This window comes from Thunnus maccoyii, chromosome 19, assembly GCF_910596095.1.
Source record: "Thunnus maccoyii chromosome 19, fThuMac1.1, whole genome shotgun sequence".
NCBI lineage: Eukaryota > Metazoa > Chordata > Actinopteri > Scombriformes > Scombridae > Thunnus > Thunnus maccoyii.
Genome location: NC_056551.1, coordinates 26,675,952 through 26,688,184, shown reverse-complemented (window position 1 = coordinate 26,688,184; position 12,233 = coordinate 26,675,952).

Here is a 12,233-nt window from a genome sequence, read left to right as displayed (position 1 = left end):
ACTGTAGTTGTTTTTCATGAGACAATTTGTTGGTAATTTGGGTTTTGGCATCAGCAAACCATATTTCCTTTCACATAAGGACCACTCTGACTGTCATGAATATTATACTGTTGTAAAAGAATAAATAAACAAATGAATCATACAAAATAAATATTTGACCTCACTAATCCAGGGATGTAAAATCAGATGTCCCAGTTATTAGATATAGTGCAATTTAAAGGTGAAGCTTTGCAATGTTAGAATTTTAAGGGGGGGAGGGAGGGGCGGGGAGTAGTGAACATGCTTTAGACACTTGTGGGAATAGATTTGTGGGAATTTTTGAGGGCACTATGTAGTGCATAAATTTTACACTCAGATGTCAGACACCGGGGTGTCTGGTGGTTAAGACAAATACCTCGTAGCCGCTGATTAAATTACAGCCTTTATTGCTTGTCATACCCGTCTCTCTCTCTCTCCTTACACTTCCTGTCTGTGTCTCTTCTGTCACTGTCAAAAAAAAAGAAAACAGTAGTTGGACAATGAAATAAAAAGTCAGAAAGTAAATAAAGCATGCACATTCATGAGAAGCAGTGTGTTGCAGAGGTAGCAGTGATACTGTATAACTACAAACAACTGCAACCATTAAAACAGCAAAGTGGTAAAACACTAATTATAGATAATAGGAGGTTAATGAATAGCCTGGTGCATCCTCTCATCTCTGATCCAACTAAGCCGATATGAGGAAGCCTCACTTCACAATAGTTAGTCTCTTAAGAATAAAGGATTAGTCTGTTATTTTGGGAAATTCGCTTATTTGCTTTCTTGCTTAGTCAGATGTATACCACTCTTTTATCTGTATGCTAAATATGAAGCTACAGCCAGGAGACGGTTATCTTAGCTAGCTGTCAGTTAGCTTAGCTAGCTGACGGTTAGCTTAGCTAGCTGTCTCCCCCTGCTTCCAGTCTTTGTGTTAAGCTAAGTAAATTGTGCCCTTGCTAAGCAAATAAGTGCATTTCTCTTCATGTTAAAATATTTCTTCTACTCTCACATTGAACTGAAGCCATGACAGTCTGTGCTTGCTGCTGAAATACAAAAATCTGACAGCTAACTGATGTTTGATTAAAGGGGATGTATCACACACATTTCCAGGTTTATATTTATACTCTACAGGGATCTGCTGGAATATCTTTGCATGATTTAAAGTCTTAAAAACTCCTTATTTATCTTATACTGGCCCCTTTATGCAGCCCCTCAGTTCAGCGTCTGTCTCAAACAGGCCGTTTTAGCTCCTGTCTCTTTAAGGCCTGCCTCCCGATGAGCCCACTCTGTAAACAAACAATAGTAGTAGAGTTTCACTTCTTTTTCCCCATTCTTTTCTTGAAATATAAACTTCTCAAATACATCTGCACATGTTCAAGCCCGAATATGTGAGTGGACAACGCAAACAATCTTTGCAAAAACCTTAGCAACAAAGGCTAACAGACGGACGGCCGTTTGTGGGCATGTGCGAACAATCTGATGTCATCACAAGGAGGAAGTAGAGCTAACTTTGCAAATGAAGTGTTCAGAGCAGGTTGTAGCCCTGGCTTATGACTTGCAGGCAGCATTTTTTACATATATTCACCCCAAGTTTTGGAAGTGTGACCATGTTTAACACTGACATTATAAGAAAAAAGCTTGTTACGCCCCCTTTAAGTAATCCAGCTTGAAATAAGTAGGAAATAGTGACTGTATTGTGATTCCAATGAATAAGGTGCTTTATAAGAGAATGAATCAGAATGAATCCTTCAATAGTGAACTTAAAGCTCCTCAATGGGATTTTTAGTTAAGGCCAGTTTGGTAACAATATCTTCATACTTGGCAAGAAAGCGAATGAGCAAATATCCCAAAATGTTGAACTGTTCCTTTAATGCTGAGGTGAAAACCAGAGATGGTTTAACCACCCATCTGCATTTTTTAAGCAGTATCTGCCACACTGTCCTGCTCAGGTCCCCACTGGAGCAGTCAGAGCTTGTAAAAAGGAACTGTTTAAACCAAAGACTTTACCTCACTTTGGTCGTTTTGGAGTAACTGATCTGCCACTGCCATGTGTGTGACCAGGAGCTGCATTTGGCCAGCACACTATTTTTTACTGCACTTCTGGGATTATGCTTACATTTTCATATGGAACAGGAAGGAGAGTTAATGTTACATTATGAGCCCCGGCTCGGCCCGAGCTGCCGCAAATCTAAAACAGGTGATCCGGTGATCTAACTGCACTATGTGTGCTCCTGCATGGGTCCGGGGTCAGGTTGAAATGTGCCACTGAGAGAAATTCTGAAATTAATCTTGTCAAATATTTATTTTCATGAAGATGCAAAGAGATGATTTAACTAAGTTATGAGGACATTTAATTCATATTTAAAGGGGAGACCAGAGAGAAGGACAGGACAGTGTACTTCCTCTTCAGCACCACCAGGAGAATACTTAACGCTCCCCGGTGTCACTGTGCCCAGCTCGAAGCAGGAAATACCACTCTTTGCTGCTGGTCATGTGACTGCCAGGGATGAGATGGAATGGTAATAGTATTATCATGCTATTCTACAACCACTATCTCCCTCTGCCCTTGTGGCTAAGAGCTAAATATAGCCAGCTAATCCTTTCCATCTCTTAGAAATTCAACTAACACTTCTTTTGTGACAAGGATTGTTTGGGGTTTTTTGACTCTCCTCTTTCTTTCCATATGTCATCTTCTTGGTAGATGACCAAACAGGAGTTTACACAAAAGCACATATATTAACATTTAACATTTAACCCTTCATTCCAGTAGTGGAATGTAACTAAGTACATTTACTCAAATATTGTATAATTTTAAGAGTACTTTACTTGAGTATTTCCATGTGATGCTACTTTCTACATTTCAGAGGGAAATATTGTACTTTCTACTCCACTACATTTATTTGACAGCTTTAGTTACCTTTCAGATGAAGATTTGACACAATGGATAATATAACAAGCTTTTAAAATACAACACATTGTTAAAGATGAAACCAGTGGTTTCCAACCTTTTTGGCTTTTGACGTCTTACAAAAAGCAGTGTGTAGTCGGGGTCACATTTCACATGTCTATGAGTTGTTAACAGCTCCACCAAATAGTGATTTTTCCCTCTAAACTTCTCACATGCTTTCATTTCAATAAATGTTCAAATGATCCAATATTTCAGCATAAATCAAAGATTAGAGAAAAAGTCCAAAAACTGAAAACAGATTTGTGTATCAGAACTTTGTTTTTTCTTCTCTCCTCTCCCATTAATCATCTCACGACCCCTCAGATTTATCTGATGACCCTTTGGAGGGGCCCTGACCCCTAGGTTGGGAACCACTGGACTAAACTAGCTAACTGTATACAAAGTAGTGTAAACTAGCTCCACCTCCAGCAGCTACAACAGTAACATGCTGCTCTAACACTGATGCTTCACTATTAATAATCTAATGATGTCATATATAATAATATATCAGTCAGAGGGACCAAACCACTACTTTTACTGCAATACTTTAACTACATCAAGCTCATAATACTTATGTACTTTTACTGCAATACTTTAACTACATCAAGCTCATAATACTTATGTACTTTTACTGCAATACTTTAACTACATCAAGCTCATAATACTTATGTACTTTTACTGCAATACTTTAACTACATCAAGCTCATAATACTTATGTACTTTTACTTCAGTAGGATTTTTCATTAAGGACTTTTACTTGTATTGGACTATTTTTACATTGCTGTATTGGTAGTTTTACTCTGGTAAAGGATCTAAAACCACTGTCATTTGCACATTTAAAGGTCTCAACGTTCTTTGGTTGCTGTGAGTTATATGTTGGATAGGTATGTATGTGAGCAGCAGAGATGACACGTTGTGGAATGGCTGTCCACGTGCCTGACCCCTGAACTGTGGCCATGAGTCCTGCTTCCGCGGCTAATTCCCCAGGGTGTGATGGACAGAGTATGCGGAAGAAGAGAGAGAGAGCTCAGTGAGTTAGCGTTTGCTCATAGGAATGATATTGATTAGTTCGCGAGATCAAAGAGAAGATGGTTTGGACAGGCACGGCAGATTTTCATGCTTAATGGTCGGTCATTCACGGACATCCAAGGACGGAGCAGAGAGTTCATTTGTCTCTCTGTTGCAGGTGTCCTCCCTCGATGCCTACCAGCTTTTTTTTTTTTTTTGTCTCCACTAGTGGAGAGACTGTTAACATTGACTGTTAAACTGAATCAGGGCCCCCATCTCCTCGATAAATATCCTCATGTCACTGATCATATTTCACAGCTACTTTATAAGATTTATTTTTCGTTTAGTCCAAGTCTTTCTCTTCCACATTACACCCCTACCTCTCTTTTTCCCCCCTCTATGAGCAATATTCTGCTTCTTGTATTACTCAGGGGGCTAAATTAGCATGTTCTGGTGTTGCTAAGATGATACAGTAATACAAAGCAGTCTTTTGTTGCTCTTCCCTTTGTGGATCATAGTTAAGACTACTGAGGCACACCTTGAAAATTACATGTCAGTGCAGAGGTGCATGTCAGGAGACAAAGAGATGCCAGCCAGTGCTGTGTAATTCAGAGACTGCCCGGTTGTTGGGATATTAACAATAACATTCATTCCTCCACATCTTGCCAAACATGAGGTCCAAGCAAGGCCTGCCCATGAAATTTCCAATACCACAGCAATTGGACGAGTCTGATCAGGAATGAATACTATTTCTCAGAGATGGAGCACACTGGAGGAAACTAGTGTAAACAATAAATTAAGCCCAGGACTACAACTAAGACCAAGGTTAAACTCAAAAAAGCAAACCTCAGGAATACTTTACTTGAAACTGTAAGAATATTTAGCATTGAGTTACATGGAAAGCGGTTGTTATCTAACCTCCTAGTTGGACTTTATAAAATATTTCCATTTATATTTTAAGGTCTGGGTGAATTTATTCCATATTGTGAGAGGTTACTAGAGAAAGAGGGGTATTATAGGTATTGTATTGAATTTTGGTGAAAGCCCACAAATGTATGGCTAGTTGGGGCCATAATGTGGTTTGGCTCTTTGCTTTAGTGTAGAAGATAATGCAAACCAGTCGTAAGTCAGCTTTCCATCCAAATGTTGCACACATTTTAACAGAATTTCTGGAAAATCTGCAAGAGAAAATCCTATTTGATGCATGTTTCTTTCCTCTACTGTTATGCAAAAGAGTTGGATCATCAAGATCAACAGTTGGTGGCGCTAATTCTCCAGCCAGGTGCCATTAAACCATTGCAGAAGAAGAGGACACAAGGAGATGATGTCATTAGGAGAGCAGCAGTCAAAGCTCAAACAAAGGAAAACTGTGGAAAACATGATGAAATCTTGACATTTCAGTTGCAAATGTGGCTTCAACAAACTGTAGACTCCTGTGAAGGCAAAGGGCATGTGTTTAGTCATTATTTCTCCCCCTCTCTGCCTTCCGCTGCTGTCCTGCCTGCATCTGAGGTATGTAACCTCAGAGCCCCAGGTAAAGAAGATAAAAGGGATTCATAAGAGGGAAACAAGTGGCTAGCTATCCACCATTGGATAGCTAAAAACAAACAAACTGAAGGCACACATTTATTTTGTTTGTAGGCAGGTTTTGCTCCACGGCCATGTTCACTGAAGTGTGTTTGTACTTCTCTTCATGTTGTTGATACAGCTGTCCGTTTTGTTACCTTCTTTAAATACTTTTTTGACATTTTGCTGTTGGAGTATCATTTGTAATCACAAGTAGAATTACCCCAAATACCCTCAAAAATGTACAATAATCAGTATTTTTGACATTAACATTGAATCAAATGTGAAAGGGCCACTTTTAATGCTTAAATTGTGAAGAATAATCACTGAAGTCTGCAGCTCAATGGACATTTTTTAGCCCCTTTTAGTTCATTTTCTTGGGGTTAGTTTACCCCACATTTACTGTATCATAGACTCATAGACTATATGTAGAGGTGGTCGTAGTGAGGTGTGACATCACCCATTGGTTTGCATTGGAGCTAGTTTGAAGCCCAGAGTTGCTGCTTATAGTTGGCACTGTCTTTTCTGTTTGGAACCTTCCAAATAAGTAGTGGGGGGGTGTTGCCTTTCACGCTCAGGAAACACGTCCCACTACCTCAAACCGAAGCAAATATTAGCTTACTTGGGCTAACATTAGCTACGTTAGCTAAGTTGTGCTAACAGGGCAGGTATCAGGATCAAGAAACATTAAACTTACCGAAATATTGCGACAATAATCAACTGTCAATCACAGCTGCCACACAACGCTGACATGGCAGACGTCAAAGCTACTATAAGCCTTCGAATCTTATTAAAGGAGCAACAATTTCCTAAATGACCACGAGCACACTTATTAAAGGGCCTGAAAAAAATGATTGACTCAGTATTTCTAGAGAGAAGCCTCACCAAACCTTAACCACTGCGGAGTCAGATCGTAAAAATACTCATGTGTTGTTCTGGAGGGCAAATACAAACTAACTACAAACTATTTTTATTGTTTTATTTGGAGGACTTGCATAGCTTGTTGTAAAAGCACCAAAAAAAACCTCTGATAAACCCACCGTATGCTACCTGCCTCACACTAAACGGCAGACAAACAAATTTAATGTATATCTGGTGAAGAAAGTTGAACATCTATGTGAATTCTAATGTTTCTACATGTCTGTTGTATGTGTAAGGAAGGTATTATTTGTTAACACGTCAGCCACAACTTAAAAAATCTATGACGTGTTGGTTGTGTATCTGTCAGATTATTTGATGTTTTTCTGCCCCCTAGTGGTCAAAAGTCAAATACAGTTTTAAGGAAACTATGGATGGATGGTGAGCCAGTTTGATGGCCTTTGCTTTCCGTTCTTATCTTGTTTTTTGATGTAAAAATAAACAGATTTGTATTGAATTCCCATGATATTGAGAGTTGGCACACAAGAGGAAAAAGTTTTTTTTAGTTTTTTTTTTACTTCAATTTGACTTTAAAGCAGAGTAGTATCACTTTTGCATAGCAGAAATAAAGGAGTTCTCTTTAGAGAACAACTGATTGATTAATCTCTAGGCAATTGATAAAATTGCTTACAAGCAGATCATTTTGTCTCTACAGCCACATTTTTTATTGTAATGAGAGAGTGGAGAGATTGCATTAAGGACAACCAACACACACCATGAAATAGATGACTTATTCCTCCATATAACACTGTTTTAACTCAGAACATAATTACAATTACAAGCTACTACAAGAATAGATCTTAGCTTCATATTACAGTGGACCATCAAGGTTGTTGTCAAACCCTAAACGTGACTCTCTTGGATGTCCTCAGTATGTCCACGTATTATGCAAAGATTCACCTTTTCCTTGTCGAGAGTGAAGGACATGTAGACTATGAAACGGAGACAGAAACAGCATTACAATGTAACTGAACGGAGTAATAACCATGAGCCTTGTAGCTTTCTGTACTGTGAGTAGTCACAGCCCCATTATCATTTGTCCTCATTAACTTGCTGTCATTTATTAGTTGTGGGCAGTTGGAGCAGAAGAGGCTAAATCACTACATAATTCATTCTTGATGGATTTAATAATGTTCCTTAGAGAAGATGTCCATAAGTATGCTGTACATAGAGTATGCTGTGCAAGAGCACCATCTGCCCAAATGATGACACACACATACACACAATATTATTCAGCCTCACCCAACCAAGCAAAAGCTCTTGGCTTTCCTCCATTGGCCTAAGTGATTGGCTATTGATCCTTTATACACTTAATCCACTTACCTGCTGTCTTTCTTGCTGACAGAGGACAGTATACGAACAGAGAGGCATCCCTTAAAGGTGACCCAGCTACCTGCTGAACCACAACATGAAGAGTTAAGGTCTCAGTATGCTTCAAGCAAAGTGCTTGTCGAATCAGTGCTTGAAACCCCGTCACCCCACAGTTTTCTGACATGGGAACTGGGGGCGCTGCGTCCAACAATTTCGGTAACTTTCTGAAACCAACAATCTAACAGTCAACCCCACTTCACGCAGAGATTGGCTTGTTGGCAGCACAACTACTTCCATAACTTTTTATGTGCACAAATAAGTGTATCAACATGAATGCCTTCGAGGGGACACTTTCTGAAAGTGTGCACTATTATCCTAATTTGGATGATTATCGCATCTTGCGATGACAGCAGGCTTTTCTCCCTGCCTTCAAATATGGCCATTCCAAACATCCTTTAGATGTGGTCAGACAACTCTGTTCAAACTACGGAGCAAACTCTGGCCTTTACAGATTGAAGACTGATCAGTGACCCTGACATTTGTTTTGGAGAGCAAGATCCCCAGACATGAACCACGGACGTTGCGCCCCCTGGCAATATTGCTTAATTAATTTTAAAATACAATGTTGTGGAAAGTACTAAGAAAGATGGAATGTAATGCGATTACGCCATGCGCTTGCATAGAGTGCACTTTTGGTAAATTTTAAACACAATTTTGCCAAAACCAAACTGTTGGCAGTGCTTACTGAGAGCTTAGGAAACAAAGAGAACTGAAGAATCAGCAGAAAGCTGTCATTATCTATCATATGGGAGACTTTTAATGGGCTACCTGCAAGGGATAGGATCACATGACCAATGGGGGTAGCCAGGCTAGCACTTCTGCTTGTGAGCTAGCATCCACTGGCATTTTTACTACTAACTGATCACTGTGTGAGCCCTTAGCAGCAATGTTATATTCAAAATCTGATAAACTAAACTTAATGTTTGCATGCAAATTCATCATGAATATTTCAAATTTCAGAGTTCAGTTTGTTTCTCTCATGGCTAACTTCTTTACTTTTAAAATTATTTTTGCACTTATCCAATCACAATTTTTCAAAACTAAACAGAGATGAAAGAATAAAGAGAAGCAACAGGTTGGTGAACAGCTTTAATGTATTTTCCTCTTTGCTGTAGAGAGTTTTATTAATTTTTCAATGATTGATGTAATTTGTTCTTCTCTACTGTTAACCTTCTTTTACAGCAGGCTTCAACTAGTCAACCTAACAAGGCTACCAAAGACTAGCCTACTGACGGCTTTGGTTGTCTCTATCAGTCACGTGACCCCTGCTTTGCAGGTCATAGCTGTCATTTGTTAGTCTCCTCTGTTACATAATCCAATTTCATACATCCCTGTTTTTCCAAATGAGAAGCAATGCCACTCTTCTGTTTACATTTTTCCTTTAATAAAACTAGCTAGACTGCTCCAAATCCACTGCACAACCGGCAAGAAGTCACTATATCACCAAGCTTCCAGCACCACCTGTTTCGCATGGAAGTGCAAATGAATTTGGCTGTACCGCTTTCTAATCAGGCACCTGTTAAAATGCACAGTTCAGTATATATCTGTTGGTATGGTTCACAGCTGATTAGGTAAGTGCAGAACTCTAGATGAGGAGGAAAACAGCTTTGAAAGTGGCAGTGGTGCACAGCTGAAGTATTTCTCTTCACATCTTTGAAGGTGTGAAGGAAAAAACACATCCTCCTGGTATATGTGATGGCGTGGCTGTTGCCCTCTCCTCTGCAGCCAGTGCCCTTCAGAGCTTTGATCTCGTCCACGGCAGTTCAATCTGGGCCTCAGCTGTGGGAAAAAGCAGCAGGGCTTAACAGGACAGAGCCCAAACAGACCCCAGTAGATAGCAGGTGCTGGAGCCGTGACCTTCCCATCCCAGGCCAGCATTCCGGCCTGTCAGACCCCCTGGGACCATGCGTGCACTGTCTCCAGCCACACCATCTGGAGCCGTTTGCCCTGCTGCACTGTGTTCAAGCAGGAGAGTGTCCGAAACGCTTCAAGCACTCATCGATGACACCGCAGTACCACAGCATCTTTGATTAAAAGAGATAAACTCTTACAGAGCTATGTTGTTTGTCGCTATGCTAATCCTCACACCTTCCAGTTGGAGAATGAATACCCAAACAGCTACTGTCTTAAAGTTTAAAGCCACGGTATGTCCTCCAGCACCCCAGCCAAGAATAAAACCACAGATCTTTGGAGTTTCAAACTCCAAATACGAGGCAGATAATTGCCACTCAAGAGACTTAATTGTATACATCCTAGCATGCTTTTTGAGTAATTTTAATATGTGTTTAGCATGCTGGCTTTCGTGCATCCTAATGATTGTTAATAGCTTATCCTGGGCCTATCTTGCACAGGTTCTGTCATGCAGCTTGTGATAGATATCAACTTGCTGATAAGCAACAGCGATGGCTTCTCTCAGTGTCAGTAGTTTCCTTTTGAAGAGTAGATGGAGAAATCTGGTCCCCATCCTCTCTACACCTCTTATCATGAGCAGGCTGGGATGTACTGGGAAATCACCTTGTCACTTATTCAGTGAAATACACATGGTACATGTCAGGGAGACTCATATCGTCCCATGACTAATAAAGTCAACATACTGGAATAAGATAGTTAAAGGGGACATGCTTTTTGTGATTTTCTGTTATTTTTATACTGTCATGATGTCAGATGTTAAACATGATCCAGTTCCAAAACTTGAGGTGAACGTATGTAAAAATGCTGCCTGCAAGTCAAAACCCAGGGCTTCAGCAAAGTCATCTATACCTCCCATCAAAATGTTCAGATTGTTCATGCATGCCCACAAATGGCCATCCATTCAGTGGCCTTTGTTGCTTAGGTTCTTCTGTGGGTTGTTCATATTGTCTACCCCCATATTTCAGATCAGATTTCAGCTCCAACATGGATGCATTTGTATGTATTAAAGAAGAAGTGAAGAAGTGAAATCCTGCTACTATTCTTTGTTTATGTAGCCTCCAGAAGCTAACCAATCAGAACAGAGTGGGCTCATTGGGAGGAGGGCCTTAAAGAGTAAAGAGCTAAAACAGCCTGTTTCAGACAGAGGCTGACCTGAAGGGCTGCATAAAGGTCAAGTATAAGATAAAAAGGAGTTGAACTGTGAAACATGCAAAGATATTCCAGTAGAGCCCAAGAATATAAATATAGACCTGGAAATGTATGTGATACGTCCCCTTTAAACAGTACTTTTCTGTAGTGTTCATTTTCTTGTGTGCTGACAGTGCCTCAGAGATAAAACCATGGAAATACTTGGCAATACAGAGATAAATACTGATCCAATACCAGAACTGAATCCTTGTTTTATTGCCTCATCATCTGGAGACCACTTGGCCATGTGTACACACACAGTATCCAGTGGATAGCTTACATTTCTCAAGAAAAACTTTGTGTTTGTATGTTCAATTTACAATGAGGTATCGTCGACATATGTGCGTACAAAATCGTGTGCAAATGTTTCATGTGAAGCACGTTTACAGCCACCTCAGAGTTGTCAGGTCATGCTGCAGATACGAAATCCCTCAGCCTGAACTCCATCACCTTCCTTTTTTTCTCCTTCTCCTTGTCACCCTTAGCTCTGCAGGTTAGGACTAATGTAATCACAGACCCCTGCAGACGGGCCAGTGCGGGAGACAGAAGCTGGGCCAGACGTACAGGTATTCTAAACTGGTTACATTAGACCAAACAGGCCATCTGTCTCCCTCTGTAATTGGACACTGTGGATTAGAAGGAGACGGCGGCGTTTCCCAGCCAAGTGGGCTAGTTACTGTTTATTTGGAATTAATTACCAAGGAGAGTGGAAACCTCGCAGCTCCCTCGGAGTGAATCCAGACACTTGAGGCCGGGATGAGAGGAAGGAGAGTTCCACACCAATGCTGTGGCAACAGAGCTGGGACAGTTCAGAAAGGTGTTTGACAGCTGACGTGCATTATGTTTGTATCTCAAAGGATGATGGAGCTGGCGTATCGGGAGTTAGGTAGGTAAGAACAAAAGCTTTTACAAACCTTACCCTCCTTCTCCGATTCGGTCACCCTAAACTGAGGCAGCGAATGAATGGATTTCTTCAGTGGTGGTAATGGGTATCCTGGTGTGATGCCATTAGCTGTTCTCATGCTGTGGGAGCTTTCCAAGAGTTGAGTGAAAGGACAAGAGTATATATCTCTTAAAGCCTGTGAGAACAGAGCATCCACCCTGGCACCAACACTTATTATTTGATACTCGGTGTATGTTGAGCTTTTTTCCTCTTTGACTAAAAGCGTGGGAGGGGAGGAATGAAAGCACTAACACTGCGTCTCTTTAAAAGCTGCTCTTTTTATTGTATCTACTTTAAAAAAAATGTTGGTGAAGGGCTGTATCACTGCATTTTTTTCACTATGCTAAATTTCAATTTGCATGC